The following is a 27,330-nucleotide window of genomic DNA, read 5'->3' on the forward strand; positions in this document are numbered from 1 at the left end:
TGCATTCCCTTCAGCCACTAATTTTGTAACTCTGTCATAAACAAGCAATCAAGTTCATCTGACAAGATTCGTTCTCCTAAAGCCCTGCTGCTTATTTATAATAACCATCCACAAATACATGAAAGATGCATGCACCAAAAATGGAATGAGGCTGGATCCTGCAAGATATGGAAAGCTGAAGTTCAACAAAAATAAAATGTGTGGTGAGGCAATCCACTGGTTAGATGAACAGTACTCTGAAACAGACGCTACAGAGATTGGTAGGTTATATGACTTGCTTGCTACTAAAAGAATTTAGATTTTAGTCAACATAATGTACTTTCAACTACCTATCTCTTTTTTGTTTGTTTATTTGTATTTTGTCCTTGCTGCCCGTAAAGACTGTCTGTGTCTCAGAAAGCTGTGGAAGAATAAGAAAAACTTTCATAAGTGTGTTTTTGCTCAGGGATAGGATGCGGTGGAAACGATATTAAAAAGAAAAAAACCTAAAACCAAACCAAAACAGGAGAAGAATGAAAACATATGAAAGCCTCATTTGTTTTTCCAATGTGTTTCATAGTCTAAAATGAAAAGAGTAACAGTGGAAAAGGTTATATAAAATAGTTTTATTCAGAATGGAAAAGACTTTTTTTAGGACAGCATCCATAACGGTAACACTGAAGTTGCACTTCAGCTCTATTTCAAAACTGGCATTTTTTTCTATTACAACTCCTGTATATTACAGCACTCCATATTATGGCAGACTCTTGATATGATTCTACTATAGATATATAGTGATATGTATATGCTACACACATAAATATCATATTAGTTTTCCTGACTTTGGGAGGGGTGGCAAGTAACAACATACTAAATCCCTATCTTATTACTGTATTGGTAATAAAAGTAAGAAGAGATGGGAAAAATTCCCCTTATTTGATGCTCATAGTCTAAAAAATTAGATTAGATTAGATACCTAACCCTTCTCAATGTCTGAAACAAGGTGTAATGAATATTACTGCTGTGTGCAGAACAACTCCATCTCTAATATTGGGTACATTTGTTGTTATTCAAAGGTAAATGATTTTATATTTGTTCATTCAATAAGTATTCAGCTTACCCTTTCTATGAAGTTACTGAATTATAAACAATGCATTTCCATTTCTTGAAGGAATAACTACACCCGAGTTTTGATGAACAACTGACTGTTGCTAATAGTTCCAATCTGTCCATCTCAATTCTTTTCAAGAAAAACGATGTGAGAGTTTTCTTAATTTATTTCTTCATATCATCAGAACTTCCAGAAAATTTACATGCCTAGTTGTGGTACACCATAGAAAAGGTTTAGAGGTCAAGAAAGCAAAGCAAGTTGTGACTGACAACTAATCAAAGGTATGGATTTGAAGCTAATAAAAATACAAAAGGCCTAAATTAATCTGAGAGCCAATCACAATTTTTTGGAAGTGAAATATTGACTTTCTTCAAGCATTTGAAAAAGTGCTCTGCAAGCTGTTCACAACATTTCAGCTATTTCTCTTCATCTCACCTAGGACTGAAAATTTTTACTTTTCATAGGACCAGTCATTTGCACAAATTTCCTCTTAGCCAAGCCATGACATACCAGACAATGTGGTAACTGGAAACAGACTCTGTTTTCCCCTAAAATGTTTCTTATGACTCAATTTATACTTCAGTCTACATAATAGTTTGCTCAGTAGCTTCAAACTATCTTATTTCTTTTGTTCACATTTTCTTTCCCTACATTGTAAATTTACCTTCTAGTTAATTGCTAGACTATTTGTTGTCTCATCTGTAAGTTAACCTTCAGACCAGCCATTACTATTCCTTAATTTGCCAGAAGAACCTATAGTGAATACCTTACACTTCTCTACAGGTATGATGACCACTGATTTTACAGTCTTTCAGGTAACTGAACCTTTGGTAATGTAATGAAAGTTTCCAGTTCTGGAATTAAATACGACTGCCTTTTTTTTTGCCTTAATAACACAAACTGCTTCTGCATTCACAGAGTAACATTGCTCCTTTCAATTGTCAGAACACTTTAAACACGTTTAGTGCTTCATGTTACCCATTACTACATAGCAACCATCTCTGTACTGATAAACAGTACTTTTAACAGTTCACAGAAACATTAAACCACAAGACAACAAGGATGGGATTCACCTCACCTAACTTTAGCCATCTAAAATGTAGGTGATTAATGTAAGGTAATCATGTAAAACAATTTTGTTGCAAATAGGAAAAGGTAAGCATCTTTAGAGGGCCATTCATCCCACCCTAAAATAGTGTTTAAGATGGTAGGATGACCTTTCCACATAGAGATTTGTGTCTCACCATTAATTTAGAGGGTGGTATGATGACTACTCTAGACAAGATGCTTACTTACATTGCCTAAATGTGGGTAAATATGTCCTACCCTACATGTCACTGAACAGCAAGAAGAAAAACAAATATAAACAAACCACTTGAATTTGGTCACCATTCTTGTACTCTTCAATATTATTATGATATTTCACACACTCTCATTCATTTAATGCAGTGGATTTACACCACTTTTTTTTTTTGTTTTGTTTTTTGTTAAAGCTTTGATTCCTAACTGAAGAGTGAGTTTTTTACTGAAGAGAGTAATGCTTAAACACTGTTCCTCCAACAGGATTGCTAAGCATGCATGAAAATATTCGCCTTCTTTCTGGTGTAATGTAAAGAAATAAATGTAAGTCAAACAAATGAAGGGCAGACCTAAGAAACAGAGCACTGTACTGTACTGTGGAAAGTAGCAGCTCTGCTTATAGGGGCTATAGTGGGCAAACAAGCCAATGCAAATCCTCCAAGCTGCGGATATAATGAGTAAAAGCTAATGCAATTCCTGACTGAACAGATGAGTAGGAATAGAGACTGGTTTAACACTTGCATATGACAAAGATAAAACAGATTGTAGAATTTCTTTCTTTTTTTTTTTTTAATACTCTTAATGCTCATCTTTCAAAAACAATGATGAAAAATCAGGGAAGATGCAGAAAAGAACAAAAATGATTTAAGAGCCATGGAAAATGCCTTATAGTGAGACACTTAAAGAGCTCTACCTATTTACCTTATCAAGAAGAAGATTGAGAGGTGATTTGATTAGAGTGTCTAAGTACCTTCACAGGGAGAAAACACTAACTACTAAAAAGCTCTTTAATCTAGCAGAGCAAGGCATAACAAGAGACGATGTCTGAAGCTGAAGCCAGACAAATTAGAAATAAAGCACAATATTTTTTTAACAGTGCGGGTGATTAACCACTGCAACAAACTGCTAAGGGAAAAAGGGGATTCTTTTTTGTCTTGATGCCTTTAAATCAAGCTTGGATGCCTCTCTGGAAGATTAAGCATCTCTTGAAGTAGCTAAGTTTTGAGTGAGTCTTGAAAGAGAAGAGGAATGTTTACATAAGGACAGGAAGATCTTTTAGGGGGCTTGATGTGGAGATATTCCATTGGAAATAAGGACTTACAGTATTCAGGAAGTTAGTTTTAATGATCTCATTGTCCCCTCTGCCTTTAAAATCTGTGAGTCATGTAAATTGTAAGCAAAACCTGGCCTCAGCCAGAGCTTTATTGAATACAATAGATCTCCAGCTGGGATCGTAAGTCCATTGAAGTAGAATTAACTGGTCTACCAAGGATCTTCATTTTTAAGTAAAAGAAAGTGGGAAATATTATTTGCTACCCTTGAACGTTTTCTAGATTTCAGACAATTTCCCATTCTGCACTGGGACAAATTGAAGAACATTTTCAGCTCACTGAGACTTGCCAGCATTTTGGGGAATGATGCTGTATGAACAGATTTTCTGCTTGTGTGGGTCTCCTGCAGCCTGACCTATAGTGAAATTATAATCACCACAATGCAGCAGTGCAATAATAGAAATCATTGCCTGAGAGTCATCAGGACTTGGGTTTTGAAATGACATTTTAAGTGTCCTGAAGTGTGTGTTTGCCTCATGTTGTGATATTATATATTTGCATTTACACTGAGTGCTTAGACATGAAGGAGCAATATAATTTGTCTCTATGACAGTAAAAGTGCGAAACGTGGGGTTTGGGTGGGAGAAAAAGCATTTCCTGGCTGTTGCAGAGAGCTGGGGAAAGAAGCGACCCAAAAGGAAGAAACAAAGTCTCCGAAGGGCAAATTTCTTGTAGAAAATATATGTTATTTGCATATATTGGAATGTTCTCCAGTCCTGTGTCCAGCTGGGCAGAGTACATTCAGCTGTATATTGTACGCTATTGTGTGCCCATGTGCCTGTGCATTTGGATTGTGTCCCTGTACGCTGCTGTGGCTGCTTCTGCCGGTCTGGGTACGTGTTATGCTCCGGATACATTAAGGCATAGCTTTCAAATGCAAACACATACGTTTGTGAATGATTAGATGAATAATACTTTTATTACTATCTGTTACAAAGAATTTTCTTTCTTGTCCCCTCAAGATATAACTATGATTTAAAGAAAGCTGGCAACTACAAACAGCTGCTGCTGCTGAACAAGAGAACAGGGACAGCAACTGTTGGCAGAGGGTTCTTTCTTCCATCTTTCTCTTTTTCTTTCCTTTTCTCCTGCCTTTCTTTTGGCTTAAGACAAGTTTAGAGGCCAGTGTTTCTGCTCTGCACTCCACTGGCTGTTCCAGCCTGGAGCTAGCTTGTTATAACTTGCTTAGTTGGGTGCTGTCAGCCACTACTTCAGAATCAATGGTTGCAGATGTGAGCTTGGATGCAATGTTATTTCCCCCCCGCAGTAACAAGCAGTTAATAGATTTTATTTTAATTTTTCTAACTGCTTCGTCTTACAAAAAAGGAGAAGAAAGTTTGGTGAGTTACAGTTGATTTGCAGATAAACACATGCTCACAAAAATGAGATGAAATATTTTGAAGCAGCAATTCCATGTCCAAGTGCAATATTTATAATGATACAAATAATAAATTCATCCTATAGGGAATTTGTTTGCATGAACCTGAAATGTCAGTTCATCAGTATTTTGCTAAAGGAAGGAAATATTCAGCAGGTCTGTCATCGGGTGCATGTGGTTTTCTTATTAAAAAAAAAAAAAGCACAAGCATAGCTACATTTGGAAAGTCAGAACATTTTTTATGGTTATTGTTGTTGGTTTTATTATTATTATTATTATTTCCTCCAGAGAGAATAAAAGTTTCTGATGCTTCCCCTTGCATTGGAGGGATGGTCATGAGTGAAAGTTGTCCTCGGTTTTATATGACTTTGCACACCTTTGTTATTATATCGAATTGCTCTCATGCGGCATTCTCCCAGCTGCTGCTGGCTTTCAGGGAGAAGCAGGAGGGAGAGTGTGGGTAGTTACTTGTTCCAAAGCCAGGGCTGACTTTTCCTGATGTTGTCAGATCAGGTTACTCTGAGGTCTTAATTGCATTCCAGACAGCCTCCACTCTAGTTTTAACCCTAGTCCTTAGGAAATACCGATGTTTCAGGGTGGCAGATTTTAAGCCCAATGATGAGAACACAGCAAAGGAGCCTTGGAAGTTATATATGCACAAAAATGCTTTCAATAATTAGGACAGCTATGTGTGAAGGGAGACAAAGGCTGCATCTCACCTCTCCCAGGCTCTCCATGAGTGCGCCCAGTGTCTTGCACACCAGAGTTTGCTTCCCAGAACATCCAGGAAAGAAAACTGTGGCAAAAGACTTCAGGCATTTCTTTTTTTCTGATGAGGAGATGAGATATAACCATGAAACACTGCCCTTGATTCCACCAGTCAGACTGTCTTTCAGTTTCCTTCCTCCTGGTGAATTTATCTCAGTTCCTAGGAAAAAAAATGTACCTCCATTATCTATTAATAAGCAAATATTTCCCGAGCTTTTCACAGAAAGTGATAAGCCAAATGGCAGATGTGACGGATATGAGAAAGAGGAAAAAAACACCTCTTTTACTTCGAAACAAGGATAATGTAAGGATGAGATGGTCCTGGAGTTCTCATTTCTAGTGGGCTGTGTTACTGAAGGAAGGCACAAATCCTCCCCTAGCTGTAGTCAGCAGCAGAATTACTACCACGTGATACCAGTTCAGGTTAGGTCTTCTAATATGATTGTTCTCAGAAAAGGCAGAAAATTAGCACTCTGAAAATTTTCATGGGACATTTTGGGTTGCAACGGAAAGAAAAACTAAATCATTAAGATTTTAATGAGGTAATTTGAACTTTCTTATGTGTTTTGCTGGAACTGTTGTTTGACCAAATCAGGAAATACGTAGAGAAATCCTGACTGGGAGGAGGGAACAGTTTCACCATCACCTAGAATGACCTCCACGGTGGCCATCACGTGAACTGGGTCCTGTTCTCTGTTTTCATGCCTGCCTCACTGCATTTCTGAGCCCAATGAAAGACCCTCACTTTGTGCAGAGAAGGACCGTAGTCAGGAGGTTGGAGGTCAGAAGATTCCCCTTCTACCAAGATTTCTGAACATAGGAGTCTTATATCAATGCAGCACAAAAAGGCTCCCATATCCTAGATTTTTAAAGCTGAAAACCAGAGATGGTACACCCAAACCTGTAAAGAAATGGTTCCCAGGTTTTTTCCATCTCTGGAAATCATTTACAGTTAAATGTCATAACTCCAAATACTGCCATGGACAACATAATCCCGCAGGATTCATGAATCTTTCAGCTACTACTATCGTATTTGGTTCTTACCTATGAATATGGATAACTTGAATATATCCCTTTGTGTGAATAAGAAGCTTCAAAATGCCCTCACCAGTGGAAATTTAGAACAAGTATTTCTTAAAGGAGGTGCCCAATGTAAAATGGACAGGCTATGAAAATAAAAAAGGGAGACAAAAACTTTTAGAAAGTAGTATCTATATATGAATTTAATGTAGAGATTAGGAATATATTTCATATATTAGAAGAAAATTTTGTATTATTCCTAGAATACAGGTCTCATCCAAGTCTTGGAGCCCCCTTACAGCTGAAATTTACCCTGCCTAGAGCTGCTAAATACTGCAACGTTTGACTGCTCACCCATCACAGTTGCCCCTGTTTCAGTGTGAAAGTGCTGCCCTGCAAGAGATTTTACTTACCATTCTTTTATTTATTTAAATTACTTCTACAAAGCCAAGTGAGTTCTGGGAAATGTACCAGACTGTGGTCCCTAGATACTCAACTTCTCCTATGTATCTAAAGAAAAACTAACAAGAAATTACTCAGATCCAAGATGCTATACTCCCCCTTCCCCTCCTTTGCTCGCACAAAAACCCACACAGAGAGCTGCAGATACTGTTTACTGGAAAATTTCAGTTTCTAGGCTGAAAACAAGAGTCGCACTGAGTATATTCTGCCTAAATTGAAATTTAGCTGAAATTTAAGGGGTCTCTCCTAAGAAAGCAATTAGGAACACTTGCTCACTGTTCCACCTGCTCCTGGCAGCACTTAGTCCCTCTTAGGGCAAAGCATCAATCTACCTCAGACTGAGCAATCCTCAGCGCTACATTCACATATAGAACTAGTAACACGTATCTCAGCACATCCTCGTTATATTAAGTACTCCTTTTTTTTGCAATTCTCTTGTAAATAAAATGCTCTTTCAGAGAATGGAAGACTAATCTGAACTTCTAATTTATGTTTTTTATTTTCTAGAACGCTGTCCTAAATATTAAGGTCTACAGAGGACTAGGTCCTCCTTCTTTCTTCAGTTTATGAATTTTGCATTTCACAGTCAGTGGATTAAAAGAAATTTGTCTTCTATACAGCACAGTTTTTAAATCAGTGGACTAAAGTAATCTAAATATGATCCTGGGTGCTTTGCCCTTACTTTAAAAAAAAAAAAAGTTATGTCATAATTTTTTATCCTTGCCCCCCTTTACTCCAAGTTTCTAATGTTTCATTTATATAGGAACACCATCATTAAAACTATTAAGTTCTTGCATTCAGATGGGTTTTTTTGCATTTACTGTGGCTCATCCTGGCTGTCAATCTCCCCTACCTACCTGGTAACTGAGTAAAGGATTCTGACTGACTTGAAGAACAACTCTTGCTCTGGAATTTTTTCTAGGAATCAAACTCTTCTCCTTTCTCTGTGATAAGAGAATGACAAAATTAAACAGTTACATGCATTTTATCCTCATAACTTAACAGTAACTGGAATGATAAATAAAGATTGTACATATAGATCTATTCTTCTGTGACTGTTTATCTGCCCGTTATGCTTTGATTGAGCATACAACTTTCCTGGAGGTTATAAAATCTCTGTGCAATTTTAGGAACCAAATAAGCTATTGCTATTCCATAAGAAGCTGTTTCTCTCTTCAATAAGCTCTCCATACTTATGAGAATGAGGACTTCCAGCCCAGTGTTGCTTCATAAAGCCAAAACTTGGAGAGAAGGATGCACTTCAAAAGTTCCTTTACAAGCTTTGAAAGGTAATGCTTCAGTTAAACACATATTCCCTGAGCTAAAGATGAAAAAAAAAAAAAAAGTATCTTTTCAGAATAGGATTTCTCTCATGTGCCTGTTAGCCATCTAAATTGTCTAACCTAAACTGGTCACTTGGCTCAGCCTCCTCCCTGTCGATGGAAGGGTATGCAGAGGATAGTTGTCTCCATTCTATGATACATGTCCAGCCTCATTTCATAATTCACCCAGTGGAGCTACCTGACTCTTCCACAACTATTGCAGGAGCCTAGAGAGCTAACTTAAACCAGCTACTTCTATCACAAAGTTAGATAAAATCAGTTTACATTAGTCCTAGGCTTAGTTTTTTTTCCTGCATCTCACAGGCCATATATTAATTTTACCACTCTTGAACTGAACTTCAAACCCTGGGTATGACTAATGCATCTCTTGGTATACCTTTCCCTGCTAAAGATCTCTTAGCACACTATTTTCTTCTTTGTATGAAGATCCTTGCTTGTAATGAAGTCGCCTATCAACGTTAAAAAAACTCATTGTAATTTTCTGCAGTTTCTGAATTATTTTTTCCTGAATCCTCTCCAGTTTTTCCATAACATCTTTGGAAGGAAAAACAAAGAAATAAAAAGAAGAATGAAAGAAAATCAGCATTAACCTAGGAACTCCTATCCAGTTAAATATCCACCACAGACTCCATATTCTCTTTAGACTTGTGTTTTCCTAGATATGGATCCTCACTGAGTGGGTACAGACTGTGCTACTTCTTCCTGGATTTCTTAGTTTGCATTGGGCTTCATTGAACTGAGGTTTTTTTCTTACTGACAATCTACACTGAGTTGAACGAGATGCCAACCTTATCCTTATTTATTGTGCTTTTATTTTTTTCTCCTGCATTTTATGATTAGCAATGTTATATTTATATTTTATGCTTACTTCATAATCATTAATGGAGATAATAAATAACATAAGGCCTCATAATTATTCTTCCACAGGAGACACCCTTCTGAGGAGTGACATAGCTGTTGCATTTTTTTGCCCATGCTTTATTGCGTGTTACTCTTTCCTCTGTTCTGCTAAAAGGCAAAAGCAGAGTGGCACACTGCCTACTTGCTCTTGTCCAGGCTGCTGTTGGGCGCAGGTTAAATCATCTAAATGGAGAACAAACTGCAATTTCTCTGGGACATGCTAATTTAGGACAGGCTTCTGGCAAGTGGGGTAGAAAGGGAATGACTTATGCAGTCAGTAGGGAACCTGCAGCCATTGCACTTCATGCAATTTATGTGGGCTAAAACCAGTGGATGTTTCTTCCTCCTTAGTCTTGAGTATTTTAGGGTTAGTTTTACATGTTTTCAGACAATCTGTTTGATCATTCTTCCTCTTCTCACTTGCCCACAGCTTTGCTTACAAAGCTATCGCTTAGTTTGTTAGACCGTTGCCATATGTGGTGTAAATCCTTTAGGTGCTAAACTATACAATTGCACAAGGTTAAGCTAAAGCTAATAACTGGTTAGGGCAGTCATTGTGGCAATTTACTGTTACAACTAGTGAACAAGCTAAAATAAGCTTAAGACCAGCCAAGACAAGTCCAGGCAAAGTCTGACAGGTCCTGAGTCTTTACGTTGTTCAGTTAATGCAGGCCTTAACCTGTTATCAGCATGTTGTTACTATAAACCCCATGGCTTCTTATTAGCATTGGCATTACTGTATTTACTGGGCTGCAGAACCTGAGCAAACACAGAGCAAGAAATGTGGCAGCCAGGAACACGGCTACGCTTTGGGTATGACAATAAAATAGGGGTTTTCTTTGGGACTTGCCATTCAGCGTTGGACCCCGCACACCGACCGACACCTGGTAGCACCACGGATGCCCTTGAGCATCGTGCCTGGCTTCCAGCTGGCGCTGCAGAAAGGCACAGGTTTCCCACAGGTTCTTGACCATTTCTGACAAAGCTATGTGGATACCCTGCCGCTACTCCAGGGCATCTCACACAAAACTACGAACATATAAATGAGTAAATGAGCTGAGCTCTAGTTTTCTACAGATTGTGAAGGGGTTGGTTGTTTGGTTAATTTTGCTTTTTGGGTTGGTTTTTTTGTTGTTTCGCTGGGATTATTTTGATATGTTATTAGGCCACTTTTAAACATTTACTGTTTATGCTGCTATTATTTAGAACTGGCTTTGTAAATTTAATGACGTGCTTAATTCCAGCTGAGGTAAGCACCCAGATATGAGTATGCCCATTTGGAGTTCACTGTCTGAAATGAAGGTGGTTCAAACAGTCATTTAAGAATTAAAATAGAGAACCTGCATGGCCTTTATTAGTCAAGCTGAAAGAACAAGCTCTTTCAGCATTTTGTTTTCCAGTCTTTTGTAGAATTAAGATGAAGGCAAAAGCTAAAATTTAAATTTATTTGGTGGTCTAATTTAGATTTCTTAAAGACACTGGAAATAAAGACTTCATTTGCTGGTGACCAGATGTAATTAAACAGGAATGTATAAAATAACACATGGCTCAAAGCTGAGGGAAAGACAGACACACACCCAAGAAATGAAAGGCTATTTTTTTGACAGTCAAAATTGCTAGATATTGGGACAAACTACAAATGGAAATGAGTTTTTGTATCTGATTCCCCTTATATCAAGAGATACCATTCTGAAAGGCAAGCTACAGAAAACATGTGTTACTGTGTTCAGTACACATAGGCAAAATAGTGCACATAGGGAGCAATGACGTGACCTGGGCGGTTGCAGGGGTTGAGAAACCAGCCGCTTTCTTTGATCTTTAAATTCCAGCAACATTTTCATTTATCCAGCGACTGTTGCAGTAGATCATAGGGAGATGTGATAGAATAAGCTCTTGCTGTTAGGCCTCCAATCTGATATAAAAATATCAGCCATGCCTGGGAAAGAAAAACTCACAGTGTCTGCTGCTCTCCTTGAGCTCTCTGTGGAAATTGGCAGTTGGGTTGCCAGACTGTGCCAAAGCTGTGGCAGTACGACGGGAACACCTCTCCACCAGGAACCCAGTGCTGGGAGCTCCTTTTCGAAAGGGTGCCAAACACTTATCAGTAGTTAGCTGCTTTTGACCTTTTACTGTTTGGGCTGGATCTGAACTCATAACTTTGTGCTGAAAGACTGCATGAGCTAGAACCAATTCTCTGAATTAGCTTTTCCTTCCACGTTGAAAGATAATTTAGAATAAATTAAAAGGAGCACATATTTCACAGAATAAAATTAGCCAGGAAGTCCTAGAATTGCAAAGTTCAAAGTAGGATCCAGAATCTCAGGCAAACTTACCCCATCAGGTATACGTTTCAGAAAAGGGAAAGGGAAGAGGGAAGGTAAGAGAAGTAAATTTTTGTAATACAAAAGGTATATTATACATAAAAAGCTGAAGTCTACAATATGCTGAGCCTTCCCAGCAACTGCAAGAACAGAGTAAATACATTGCATAAGCATGATTTTTTCCTGGACTGAGATTTTGTATTCATGCTAATATTTTAAAAAGTCATGAAAAAAAAATATTAATGTAATAAAAAATTAGCAGCTGCTTCTAAAGCTTTCTTCTTTCTTATTCTAGTCAACAACACTCCAAGTCTTCTGCTTGGCTTCTTTCCACCTACTGCTACTGTTTAAAGTTGGCGAACAGCCTCATCCCCATTTGTCTGCAAGTCTGGAAAGAATTTGGAGATTCCTGAAATATCCCGCCCCAATTACTCATAAAATAACTGCAGCCCAGGAGTCCTTCTTTATGTCTCCAAGAAACCCAAGTAATATCATTAGAAATATTTTTGGAAGCAAGAGAGAGATGACACAAAAATAATTAGGACACTACAAAATATGCTAAGAGTGTTTAAAGTTTGGGTTTTTTTCTCCCCCTCTTCTTCTTTTTTTTCCTTTTTTTTTTTCCCCAAGAAATGTATTTATTTTAATTTACATTTAGATTAGGTTCCCAGCAGCAGATGGAAGGAATTTAAGTCAATTTGCAATAGGAGACAGACATTCTAGCCAATGAAAAATCAAAGAAAAATAGCAACCGTCTCTTGCTCTCCTTTTGGACAATTGTCTTCAGAATAATCAGCATCATGAAAAAAAACCCCTTCTTCCCAGGGCCAGATGGGCTCCATGCCTTATTGCTGACAGAAGTAGCAAGAAACCTGTTCATAGATCTATTTAAAATCTCTTTGGAACAATAATAAACAAATTACAACAAATCAAGAAGTTCTGTTAAACAAAACACTTATTTTGATTAAATCAGGGGTGTGATGGGTCCCAATCCAAGCTACAACTGACTTTCTGTGTGTGCCGAAGTACAGCAGACCCATCCTTCCTAAATTCAGATAAATACTCAGGAGCTTGAATCAGAAGCCTCCCCGTCTCAGGTTCCCTCTCTAGTCAGTAGGAAGAGATAAGCACCTCTGTCCAAGGATTCAATGCCCCTAAAATCCGAGTTAACTTCTGAAGGAGTCTATCACTTTCCATTGCCTACAGTATGAAGCTGTTCTCCAAGCACAGGACAAAAAGCATGATGAATGTTGGCTATAACATTCTTGTCTGTCTCGTCTTTCCTGCATGTAACACTGTAGAATGAGATAAGTCACTATAAAATATGGATTAGAGATAATAAAAGTATTCATCATGGCTGCTTAAGGACACACTCTTCAACCCTCGCTGGACCATGAACGATAATGCTAAGCAAATAACTTGTCACAGGCAACATTGCACTTCCATTTAGCTATTCAAACGGGCGATAGCGCTGATGGCGTCTTGTCATTGCCCATAACATCACAGAATCTTCTGGAGTTTGAGACGTTTCCCCCTGGCAGGAGGAGACCTCTTGGGCCTCCCGAGGATGGAAGTCCACCTTCTGTTCCCACTCCTGCCTGGCTGTCACTGTCTCTCCTTACAGATGTTTCTCTAATCTCATCTCAAGACCTGTCAAAGGTAGACACTGCACAGCTTCCGCAGACAACCTTTTCTACTGCTTCTCTAGCCTCACTGTCAGGATCTTTTCCTAGTATGTAAAGTAAATTTTCCCTCTTGGATTTTAAAATCTTTCTGTCTTTTCCAGTGTATTGGGATGATGAAAAATAAAGGTTATTACTTACTTTGAAGACTGTGATCATGTCCTCCCTCATGATGCTTCTAGGCTGAGCTGCATCTGTCCAATCTTTTCTCCTAGGTGATGGTTTTAGACCTCTGATTGCTGGCTTCCCCTCTGCTCTTGCTAATCCCCCCCTATTTATCCTGAAAGGCAGCATCTAAACTGGACAATGTTCTTGCTGAGGCCCAAGGCTGAACAGGTTTTGTAGGGATGACCTTCAATTACACATCTCAGCATAATGTTTACCTCTGTTATGGCAGTGTCATACCACTGGCTATATTCATCTAATGATCCATGAAAAAGTCATGGCTTTTTTTTTTTTTTTTCCTGTTGATCTGCTGCCTGAGCAAGAGATTTCCATCCTGTATTTTCACAATCGTTAGCTTTATGTATTAAAAATTGTATTTGCTTTTATTGAGAGTTCCTTTTCTGAGCTCTTATCTTGAATTTAAGTTCACTTTGAACTATAATCATGTGCTGTAAAACATTTGCTGTCCCTCCTGTTCTGATGTTATGTACAAATTTAACAAACGTACTCATCCAGATCATTAAGAAAAATATTGGATAGGACTAGACCCACATAAATAGGAAAACAGATACATTTCTCTACAATCTGAAGATGAGAAAATTAAGAAAAACAAACTCTGGAGTTTACTTTTCCCTTTCCACTCTTATTGGATTACTATATTACTTATAAGCTATGACCTTATTAATATTAATATATACAATACCATTAGATGGCATTCAGTGCTATATGGCATAGTTTCCAGGTTCTGCTGGACTAATAAAACCCTGATATGCACTACGAGTGACTTCCTCCATGCAATTCTTTCAACCAGCTCTTAACACTCAGTATGTAAATTACGCTTGTTTATATTGCCAATTTACCTCCTATTTAACTCATGCTGGAATTTGGCCTATTGAGTTTGTGTTAATCTGCCTGGCAGGATTTGGCCTACATTGGATAGGAGAAGGGAGGAGGGATGAGGAGAGAAAGAAAAATGAAGTAATCCTCAAACATTTTTACACGTTAAAAAAAAATAACAAAGATAAGCTATGTAAAAATGTTTCTTTAAATTTCTAACACACTCTCCATTTTAAACACTAATTTCCAGAGGGTTAATTAGTGTATAATTCTTCCAGCAAGAGGAAAATAATTTCCTACCAAGCTTGAATTTGGCACAAACAATCTACATTGCATTGTCATTACAACTGAACTTATTTATCTAATTTTATTTTATTTAAATATCAAGTGGATATTTTTAAGGCACAGGGGGGGAAAAGGCATGAGGAATTGAAGGCTGCAGCTCATTTTTTATCCATTGTTTGTGCAGAGAAGTACAAGTACATTAAAAATGTCAGCTCATAGAGATGCTTAAGAAGTTCAGTCTTGCTAAAAAAATGACCTAAGTTGCTAATTCAGATAAGTTGCGCTGGGTGGTGTTTACTGTATGTATTGTAGACAAAGCTGCTAACAGTGCATATACTCAAGGTTTTCATTTTTCTTCTAAGTTTTACTTTCAACCTCCATTTTTCTGTTCATCTGCTTCAGGCTTAGTTCTTTTCCAAAACTTATAAAATAATTTCCTTGTGCAAAAAGCAAGCCAACACACAAATAAAGAAAAATATTTTGGTGACACTTTTCAGCTTATCAGCTGCATTCTCTGATAATTCCCTGTGAATTGGGTATGTTTCCTCCCCAGCATAGGACCTCCATGCAAATGGAGTTTGCATGTATTAGCTTTATAAAGTGGTGGACCACACTTGAGCTGTCTCCTGCTCCAGCCCTTCCTCTTGACTGCCTGAAAATGTTTTTCATGGGGTCAGATCAGTCAGAAAATGGCTAGTATCTATGCTTCTGTAGGGCTCAGGCTAACTCAAGGGCAATGAGATATAGCGAAATATAGAGCAGTGAGAAACGGGAGAGATAATATAAAATTATTAAGGTGTTGGTTTGCGAACTGAGAGTATGCAAACAAATTAATGTCATCTGGACCCAGGGGTAAAACCAGGAATCTCATGCATAGGGACCTGGAAATGATTCCATTCTTCTTCCTACCCATATTTGGATAGAGGAGTAAGAATTCCAGCTCTGAAGGTGGTGATGAGATTAGAGGGAGGAAAATAAGCATGTAAAGCAGAGGGGTGCAGGAGAAGAAGAGAAGAGAAGAGAAGAGAAGAGAAGAGAAGAGAAGAGAAGAGAAGAGAAGAGAAGAGAAGAGAAGAGAAGAGAAGAGAAGAGAAGAGAAGAGAAGAGAAGAGAAGAGAAGAGAAGAGAAGAGGAAGAGAAGAGAAGAGAAGAGAAGAGAAGAGAAGAGAAGAGAAGAGAAGAGAAGAGAAGAGAAGAGAAGAGAAGAGAAGAGAAGAGAAGAGAAGAGAAGAGACGAGACGAGACGAGACGAGACGAGACGAGACGAGAAGAGAAGAGTAAAATCCTGATGATGACAATTTTCTGGACAAAACTGCCACAAACAGTGGTGGGGAAGATGAAAACAAGACTGGTGGACAAATACAAAAGCAGAGAAGCTGAAACCATAGGGATGTGGGCAACAGGGAACTCGTTTTAAGCAGGGTTGATTCCCTTCCAGAACTGACCAATAGCTGTGCATTTATCCTTTGTGGGGAAGAAATGAGGAAACTATATGACTTCTTTCAGGGATGAAAATAATCCCCTGCTTCATGAATAGTTACTATATTAGTCCATATGAAGGCTGTCTGTAGTTTTAATGGCTACACTTGGCAGAATGACGCAGGTGTCAACATGGTACAGTGTAATTTAATTTGGGGAGCAAGGTTGTTTTTTTGTTTGTTTTGTATTAATTTTATTTCTGTTCAGTAAATTTCATACAATAGCAAATTAGAAGATTATTGAGCTTGCAAAGTTAAGCACTGCAAAATTAGGAAACGCTGGCATTTACTCCCTTCTCTACAACCCTAATTTAGCTGCTTTGTGTTGGACTGCGTTAAAATTCCCTCAATTGCATGCTTGGAAAGATTATAGACATAGGCATCAAGAAATGAGATATATCATCTTCTCATAAACATACACATTCATACATACAAAACACAACTTGCCTTTCCCAAGCAAATCTACTCACCAAACTATGTCCTTTGCCATCTTGCAAGTCCCGCATGACATAGACAATCCTGAGCTTAAATGTTGTTATGCAACTTCTTTAGGTACAGATGTCGACACTAGTTTTAAAGTAAAACTGATCCAGTACAACACTGTCTACTGGTTTGGGCTGTTGATATTGGAGCATCTGCGATGCAACTCTGATATATTCTGAGTTGGTGTCAGCATACCAGGAGCTGCAGAAGTTCAACAGAGAGTAAACCTCAGTTCAGAAAAGGCTATCTGCATCTTTTCCACATGATGAATTCCCCCACAGACTGGTTGGTGGGGCACACTCAACACATAAATCAAAGTTAACTCAATTTCCACTTCAGTTTTTCAGCTCACCTTTAAAAAGAAAACAGGATATTATTTTACTTAGTCTAAGGCCACTTTAGCAATACAGGGGAAAGGAGAGAAAAAAAAAAAAAGAGTATATATATATTTTTAATGAAAACTTGGTAACCTGCAAAAATAAGCTTTTTTATTCTTTAGAAAGATGCTAAAACTGCAGTATCCACAATTTTGGGGCAACTGAGGTTTTCAAGCATCCTTTGTGATAACAGGATCAGTACAAGAACCAATTGTGTTCAGTTTATGTACCAGCAACTCGAAGGTAGGAAACACATACGCACAAAGGAGATGAAATATGCTGATGATACATAACTGAGGAAAGAAAAAGTCAATCAAAAAAAAAAAAAAGTACAACAGTATAACTCTAAATACTCTAAATGAAAAAAAACCCACAGATGTGGACATGTGGTTTATGCAGTTTAATACGGAGAGGGGTGGGAGAATAGATAATGAAACTAAGCAGGATGAAGGGAATATGAAAAGGGAAAATAACTCCAGTAGGCACCAGACTACTAATATCATAAGTAAGGGAAAGCTTCAGTGCAGAGAGGGAGTATAACTCGAAAGCATTCAGAGCAGTTGGTAAACCACAGTAGAAACCACAAGAAATAAAAACACAGGGATATTAAAGAGCTAGGAGAAATTTCTATAAAAACTCTTCTGAGTCCAATCTTTGTGACAAGCACCAAGGTTCAGTGGAGTTTCCAAACCTGGGCTGACTTAAGACTTCAACACAAGTAATCTGCCAGATAGATGTTTTGATCTGGCTATTTCTTATTCACACTCACTCAAAACTGAAATTCAAAGTGAATATAGGAAAAGAAAACAATGAGTGAGCTTTAACCACAAAAAATAGATCTACATGTTTCTGCAAACTCTTCTGGTTTCTTTGTCGCCTTTTTTTTTTTTTTAATCACACTTATTTTTTAAGAAATTGTCTGTCTTGTTATTTCTGTTTTGTTCCTTTGGGGGAGGGTGCATATATTTGCACATCTAAAAGTGTGTACAATAATAATAAGATGCTGGCTCTGTAAAGGATTTTGTAATTTATCTGAAAAAAAAGTAGTAAGTCATTCTTTTGTCTAAAGACAACTGCACAAACTTTCTCCTCTTGAAAGACTGGAGGAGGCTGCGTCTCCACTTTGCATAAAAAAAGTGTAATGGGCAAAACTATCCAGGCTTCTCACCCATACCCACCCCTCGCAAAGCAAAGCATACAACAACATGGAGATACCTTGACGTCGGCAACCAGACCATTAAGTCCATCCTTTGCTAAAACCGCTCCCGCATACAAGAGGTGTAACCAAGACTCTTCTTGGTGTTCCTTTAAAGAGATATTAATCTTGAGTCATTCCTGTCCATTTATTACAGAAGTCAGAGAGGTCCCAAAGGGTGTCTGATCCAGTGTTTGTTACGTACTGACAAGTGATATTAAGCAGTGACCTCCTATAGATCTGAGGGTCCTGCAGTCTATCAGTCCAGTTAGTGAGCAAGTTTAATAGCAAAAATACAGATAAATTCTGGACAATAAAGGGCTTTTATATTAAAATAGATAAATTAAATACTTTGTTGTATAGAAAGAGCAACTGATTCTGGCAGTCAGAATTTCTTAAATATTTTTCAGAATAAATGTGCATTAATATTGAAGGAAAGATTTCTTTACTGATCCTGAAGTTCATCAGACATATATATTTGTTATACGTTTCCTACTTTTCTTGGTCTTCTAAATCACCGTTGTCTCAAATCACCTTACAGAAGATGCCAGTATGATTATTGCATTTTACAGGGTATAGAAGAGATAAAACCTAAATGGAGCAGACTGGTAACCATACTCAAATCTTCTGAGTTCCACCTCTGTGCTCTTTCCTTTAAAGAATGATCTGAAGTGCCAGGCCCAAAATTTTCTATAGATTTATTGCTAGTTTAATCCATGAACTCCATACAGATCTTTGTATTACATAGTAGTATATTTACATTATGGATTTGTCTCACTTTACTTCCATCTGAAGGAATGAGGAAGAGCAGCTATAAGGACAAGACATGAGGTTAAACAGAGTAATTATTTTTCCTGCCAGTAGTGGGTTTTGGTTTGGTTTTTGTGTTTTGGGTTGGTATTTTTTTTTTTAATGACATCCAGGTCATCTATTTTACTCCTCCATCTCTTGCTCATCTTTAATGTAGAAAACCAAAATCTTGTGGATGTTTTGTTCAAAATATGCTACTTTAACTCTGTGAAGTAGAATATGAGCTTTCACTTGATGCAGTCAGATCACCAATAAATTGTACAGAAAAAAGAATAAAACCCCTTTGGCAATAATCAGTGGTCATACAAAATTTGACAAGCACAGCAGAACTGTAGCCATTTGCTGAGGGGAAATTCTTAGTCTCATCAATTCTTTCACTAGCTGGGAGATAAAGAAAAACAAAGTAAAAATAGATCTAGAAGAGGAAGACTGAGGGGGGGCAGGGGGAAGGGAACACAATGTAAAACACAGCTGTGGCACCTGGAATATTATAACTCTTTCTTTGAAAGATTTTTTTCTTCTTCCCTTCAACCTGAAACTCTGCCCTGCTCTGAACACTCAAGCAAAAACAATTTAGCTTATGAAGTCAAGACAGATAGATTTATATCCAGAGATGGACATAACAAAGACCATTTGATACTGAAGATATAGGATAGTTGTGGGGGTAGCTGTTAACTCAAAAATTGGAAGTTATTCAAGGCAGTGAATTTCTGACTTGTAAATGTGTGAACAAAGACTGTTAACTACTTTACTTTGTTGTAAATACCTTTCAGGTTGCTACATTTTTACTCAGACTTCCCAAGACGTAAATTGTCCCCTTTTACTGTGTATGGTAATGTAAATATAATTGGTATCATATTGATAAAAAAAATCCCTTAGAAACTTTGTGAGATTTTTAGATCTAATTTTAAGAGAAATTAGATACTTAACCTGCTCAGACACTTTTGGACATTGTTAGTCATCTATTTATAGCCTTATGCATTTAAATATAATTACAAATCTGGTGGAAAGTGCACACCAATCCAGATGTGACAATGGTCCCCTTACTTGAGGTGGTGCCAACCACATGCTTCGTCTGTTGGTCTTGCAAACTTCTCTAAAAACTTCTAGATCTGGAATAATAGAGGGAAACAATTAACTTTATGTTATCTCAGCACCCATGCAACCCAAAAGAAGCGTACATTGCTGGATGTGCAGCCACAGGGCCTCATACTCAAAGGTCTCCACTACAGCGTCCATCTCTGTCAGTTAGGGTTTTGAGAGGAGAAATGTGATGGTCAGCAGTGTATATTGCCGAATGGATCCTTCCATCTCAGTAACCATCAGAAAACACAAATTGACTTCCACTAGTAGAGATATGTCAGGCCACAAAGTATTGCTGCAAATAAGTTGAAGCTGATCGCTACACCAGGTGGAAATGATCCCCTACTCCCAAGCATCTACTCCTCTATGCTTGAGTGTGGAGGTGTGGAAATAGAGCAAGCAAAACCTGGTATCATTGGCTCAGGTTAAACCATTACTAAACAAAGAGTAATATAGCTTGTAGCGTGAAAGGAAAAGGCTGTGGCACTCACTGCTCTTGATTTTCAAAAGCCTGCAAACCAAGTCTTTGAAGAGAAAATTACTTACTTCCCTGTAGAACTCTGGGGAACTGTTTGTTTCTGATTTCTGTTTTCTTTTTTAAGTAGAAAATGATCTTTTTATTTAAATAATGTTCTGCAGAAAAATATTGGGATTTTAAAATATGACAATCTAGCCCTAAAAAAGCACACAATACTTTATCTCTCTCCCTGAAGTGGAATTCACAACTTTTTTTGGCAGCCAAAGCCTCTCCAAATTATATTTCTTATCAATTTTTGAAGTTTTCAGTATCTCAACAGAAGCTGTAAAAATCCGATTAAAAATGGTGAGAATGAAAACAACATAAATTTATTTGTATGTTGTTTTCAACCACATTATTTTAATAGAAAAATAAACCAAAATGACTTTTTTATTATTTATTAAAAAGCAGAAAAGCTGGCACTAAAGCTGTCTGTAGAGAAAAGAAAAGAGAAAAAGAAAAGTAAGAAAATCTGCAATTAAATACAATATCTTCATTTTGAAAAGCTTTTAGGTCCCAATGCAATTTACCTAAGACTGTAAGTCAGAGGACCCTTCTATTCCCTGAATACTCACTCTGGCTATCACTTAATACTGATTTAACAACCACAAGAAGAACTTTGCTGTTTAAATATTTAACATTCCATTCAAATATGAAACACCGCAGTGGAAATTGGTTCACAGTCTCTGACACAGGGTCCCTTATAGGAGAAAAGTAAGAACATGTAAGAGCAGAAGTCAGAAAGTCAAAGGCACAAAATGAGGTACTATTAGCAAAGGATGTAAAATGGATCAAGGAAAAGTTTTCCAAGAGTCTAAGGAATGAAGGGTGGACAAAAGAAAATGTTAAGTCTGCTACTTAGCAGAGGGGGAAGAAGCAGACAATAGATGATAAGGAGAAGGCTGACATGCTTAATGGGTGTGTTGCTTTAGTTTTCACTGGAAAGGCTGATAGTAACAAGGTACTTAAGGCAGTGATAGTTAACAAGGGAAGAAAGAGGTCACAAGGCAGAATTAGGATAGCCCAGGTTAAAGAATATTGGGATAACCTGAACATTGTTAAATCAGCAAGGCCTGATGAAATTAAATCTACACTGTTAAAGTGTCTGCCAGAAAAGTGTAAGGGAACCTTTAGCAACTATTTTTGAGAACTCATCGAGAAAGTTGAAATGAACTTGGAAAGGACAGTTATATTCTGGGATTTGAAGGAAGCATATTGACAAAACTGCAGGTCAGCAATTTTGTCTTCTGTGGTACTATGTTAATTAGCATTAGACCTCAAATGCATTGGAACCCTCTTGTCTGCCCTAAAAGCAAATACAAAACTATTTTTCCAACTTTCAGGAGAAGAAGGAGAATGAATGAATCCCTGGCAGTCTGGGGAACTTATGTCCTGCTCCACCCATCACCAAGTGTCACAGGAAATCTTTCTGTGGACTTCAATGGGCTTTCCATCAGCATGTCTATGAGTGCTCTGAATGAGAATGAGAAGGGGATTATGAGTGTAAACAGAAGCTGAAATGTTCTAGTCTATTTTCATAGGTCCAGCAGAGAGGATTACGGAAAGCAAAGAAAAAACTATGAATACATTGATTTGGGGGGTTTAATAACTTAAAGCTCAGCACATAGCATAAATTATATTTTAATTTCTTCTGGCTTAGGCCAGACAATACGGAAAGAAGCAACCAGTTTAACAGGTGATGGTTTCAATCACATCTTAAACAGGATTTCACTTGCTGTTCTCACAGTGCATCTAAAATGCAGAGAAAGAAACTAAAGACAGAGGACCTGATTCTACTCAAACTTAAAAGACTTCTGTACAGTTTGTGAGAACTGTTATTAAAATGAAAATGTGCAATCTAGACTCTTGCAAGCGAGAGTAGAATCATAGCAATAGTATAATTATTACAGTTTGGATGCCTGACTTTTTAGCTAGATGACTGTGAAAACACATTCAACTAACTTGTAGATGAAGTTGCATGCCTAATTTGCAAGCATTAAGAGGGTTACTTGTGTAGACTGAATAATTATGTACATGCACAGTTATCATTTGACATTTGCCCACACAATTATCTAATCTGTGCCTAGAATTGTGGACCCAACTGACTGTGTCTGACGCTTGCTGTCAAACAATGTGAAGCTCACAGGCAACTTCCCTGAGGTCCTGGGCTTTAACTAGCAACTTGGGGAACAGAATGCATTAAACTGCTCTAGAGATAATATCTTCCAAGGATCTGAGCGGCAAAGAAAATACAATACAGTCTTGATATGTGGAGGAATGGCATGAAATCAATGAAAAGGAATTTTTAAAGTTAAATAAGACGTAAAAGCATTAACCACGCTATGTAAATACAAGTTCAGGGAATACTGTGTATGGAGCAGTACAGCAAACAAGCCATCAGGAGGATAGAAGGAAAATAACATTTTTACTACAATAATGTCTTGGATGTTATATTGGTCTGGGAACATTCACAGGGCTTTCTCATATGGTGGAGGAAATAGTCCCAGGAAGATGAATAGGCTACTCAGTCATGTGTGTAAGCTTGTAAAATCAAAACTTCACATGCGTTATTAGAAGCATATGTAGATTGAGTAGTGAAAAAAAAAGTGACATAGTTAAAATATATCTGCATATTTTGAATCCATTTGGATAATCATTGCACTTGCCACCATGCTGATTTCAATCACATCTATTCAATTTTCATAAACAGTAAGTCCTGAACTTGTTGGACACGTTGAGCATATGCAGTTAAAATTGCAATGAACTTCACTTTTGAACTTGCAAATGCTGACGTCCCCCCCTCGCTTTCTCCTTCTTTCTCCCTCTCTATTTTCTAGGAAACCAATGCCATGCTGGAATATTGTGCACTATATTTAAAAAAAAAAAAAAAAAAAAAAAGACTGATTGGAATGGATTCAGAGAAGAGCAAGAGAATCATAAAAAGGACTGGAAAATAATGCTGCCAGTTTGAGGAAAGGTTAACAGAGCTGGTCATGTTCATTCTTGCAAAAAGGAGATTGAGGGGGAGACATAAAATATCTGTCTACAGATATGTAAAGGGACATTGTAAAGGGAGGAGGAATGATTATTCTCCCCCATCCATGAGGAGCAAGAGGTAACAGGCTTATGCTACAGCAGGGAATATATGTTAAATATCAAGCTCGTTGAATAATAGAAAAATGTGTTTGCAAGTATGTTTGCTAAATCTGAGCTGGCATTATTTATCTCCTTTTTGTTTGGTTTAGTACAAAAATTCTGACAAGCAATTTTCTCTTTATATACATGTTAGCAAAAGAGCAATTATTCTCAGGAACACAGAATGCACTCAGAAAGCATGATAAAGGATGTGCTGCTGAGTACACTGCCAGACCGATAGAAAAACATGCATTTGTGTTCAAATTCAGAAATATTTATGTTGAAACTTTGCCGTGAGTTTGTGTTTAAAAGCCACATCACTTCTTATTTGAGACGTTCAATACTATTAAAATGGGTTTGCTCTCACACAAAAGTTGAAATTAGCTTCTCCATTCCTGCAGGTTTCTCCTTTCACAAAAAACAAAGTGAAGTGCATGCCTAAAGTTAAGTAGGAGAGTCTTCTCCCTGAAAGCAGTAAAGTCAAAGGGTGTGCTTTTGATCATATTTACCATCTATTAAACTGGTTTACCTTGATGGAATTGTTCCCAATTTATGGTTTCATAAAGATCATTGATCAGGCCTGCATTTCTGAATCTACTCATCACTTTGAAATTATCTTCTAAATGGTGTAAATTAACAGTTTTATTGACTCTGTTGGAACCATCTTAACACGCATCTCTGTACATGGCCCCTCATAGGGACTGTGATAGCACACCTAAGATCCGTCCATAAAGTAGTCAGCTTCTCTTCCTGTACTCTCCTCTAAGTGTGTAAGTGCTAGTCTATTATTATTATAACAACCAGTAAAATGCCGCTAACGCTGGGGTGAACGTGGCAGCTGTTTAACAGTGGGCAGCAGTGAAGCACATTGTTGGCGGGGAGGGAGCAAAGAAGAATATTGTCTGCAACCGAAACTGAAGGGAGCATTTTAAGTAGCTAGAATATAATTATTCTGTTTGGAATTTAGCCAGATCATCTGGCTATCCACCCTGTACTTGCATGAGGGGGAGAAAAGCCACAGATTTCTAATGGCCAAAAATGGTCAAGCCCTTGGTTTTACATCCATCCATCCGAAAGGCCTGCGGTTGCACTTAGCTATTCTCATTCAGAACCACTTAAAAAGGTGAGCTCCTATATAATTGGAATTTTAAAGGAGTCATGTTGTGTTTATGGAGCAATCACTACTAAATGATTTCATTAAATTTTTCATAAGCTACACTTTATGAAAAATTAAAAGAAATAGACTCTTCAGAAGCCTTGCTAAGAAATAAAGTCTCTTAAAGGAATACACATACCATCTAATCACACATATTTTCAAATGTCAAATTTGCTGCATACAGATAAACAGAAGATGGCATTAATGGGGAGAGAAAGAGGCAGGCACTTTTTGCTTACTGTGTCAATAGTTTGCATTCAAGTAGAATATCAGAAACAGACTGCAGATTACAGCAACACAGGGAGATTCAATCCGTCAGTGCTAACCCTCGAAAAGGATGGATGCGACATGGTAGATCAGTGGGGCAGAAAGATTACTCTTTGTCCCTTCATTTGACGCAGGCCTGCTTCTTAGTCATAACTGTTAAGATACATAGGACCAAGACCAGCTTGAGCAACAGACGTGGTCCTACTGGTCAGAAAGAAAGACTCCATTTGAATGTGGGGTCCTGGGGTTAAGTCCTTGTCCAGCTGTGTTATTCCAGTAGACGGTGTCACCTTGGGTCCCTGCTGGAAAATGAGTGATGGGTCTTTTCCAGGGAACTTAAAAGCAGACATGGTGACTGTCTGAACCTCTTGTCTTTTGTTTGAGCCCGATAGTGAGTTATATGTACAGTGCTTGGGCAATACCATCTCTGGGCACATGCATTTCGAGGACCTTTAGTTCATAGAATCATAGAATCGTTTAGGTTGGAAAAGACCTTTAAGATCATCCAGTCCAACCATTAACCTAACATTACCAAGTCCACACTAAGCCAATCAAGGGTAGACTACACTAAACCATGTCCCCAAGTGCTACGTCTCCCATTATTTGAACACTTCCAGGATGGTGACTCCACCACCTCTCTGGACAGCCTGTTCCAATGCTTGACCACTCTTTCCGTAAAGAAATTTTTCCTAATGTCCAACCTAAGCCTCCCCTGGTGCAGCTTAAGCCCATTTCCTCTCGTCCTATCACTAACTACTTGGGAGAAGAGACCAACACCCACCTCACTACAACCTCCCTTCAGGTAGTTGTACAGAGCGATAAGGTCTCCCCTCAACCTCTTCTTCTCCAGGCTAAACAACCCCAGCTCCCTCAGCCGCTCCTCATAAGGCCTGTGCTCCAGACCCTTCAGCAGCTTCGTTGCCCTTCTCTGAACACGCTCCAGCACCTCAATGTCTTTCTTGTGGTGAGGGGCCCAAAACTGGACACAGTATTCCAGGTGCAGCCTCGCCGGCGCCGAGCCGAGTACAGGGGGACAATCACCTCCCTGCTCCTGCTGGCCACACTATTCCTGATACAATTAACATTATTTGAACTAATAACATAACATAACATAACATAACATAACATAACATAACATAACATAAGTTCAACTAATGTCTGCAGGCTGAGATACCTAAGCCATTGCTAGGTGGGATTTTTATGAACTGATGCAGAGTAAACACCCCTTAAAGTGCAACAGAAATCCTTAAAACACTTTCAGCATCTAATCCATATGGCTTTATTTATGTAAGCTAACCTGTGTATCCCAAACCTGTAGGAGAGTTAGAGAGCTATCAGAAAGATGTATTCTGTTGTTCAATGTAAAGTTTCATTTTTAATAGCCACAGCTCTATTTGGATTTCCAATGGTTCCATTAAAAAAAGAGCAAAACTAAAACTTTCAGAGTTTCTGGAAACAATGAAAATCCATTGATTGAAATCTGTGGGAAAAAGAAACCAAAAAAATGATCATACACCAATCAATGAAAAAGTTTGTTCTTTGAGAAACTCTTTAAAATGAAAAAAAAAAAAAAAAGAATTGATGTGTCTCATTAAAATGAATCTAGGTTGATTTACAGTAGCTGTAATCAAGGGTTACCCGACCTTATAAGCTGTGCTATTCCATTTATAATAAATCTCAGCAGTTAAAAATAGATGAGCTTAGGACAGATAATAAAAGGAACAGTTTTAGAAAGTTAGATGATTATTACAGAGAGGTTTCACCATGCCATCTGTCGACAGCAGCCATGGTAGTGCTGTGATGAAGTAGGGAGATGTTTCTGAAAGGTGTTTGATACAATTAAACCTCTACTTGTTTTCCTGTCAGAGTTTGCCCCAGCCTAATGTCTAGACGTATGAACTGAGGTAGAGCTTCAATTTCCTCTTTGAAAAAAGGCCTATTTCATGTGAAAGCTCTGCCTCAGTAGGAAGGCTGCGGCACACACGCTTAGAAAACTTCACTTGTTTTTTTACCTTGCTTTTAAATAAAGGAAACAGTAATTAGACAGACTTTTTACAATATTAGCCCATTGCAGGTGACACTGTTATGAACTGTTGGATTTCAAAAGTATATCTGGATGAACGCTACAAAGGGGAAGATGTCTAGTGTGTTGCTCTGGTTTTGCAAG

Source organism: Pelecanus crispus, chromosome Z, assembly GCF_030463565.1.
Source record: "Pelecanus crispus isolate bPelCri1 chromosome Z, bPelCri1.pri, whole genome shotgun sequence".
NCBI classification, from domain to species: Eukaryota; Metazoa; Chordata; class Aves; order Pelecaniformes; family Pelecanidae; genus Pelecanus; species Pelecanus crispus.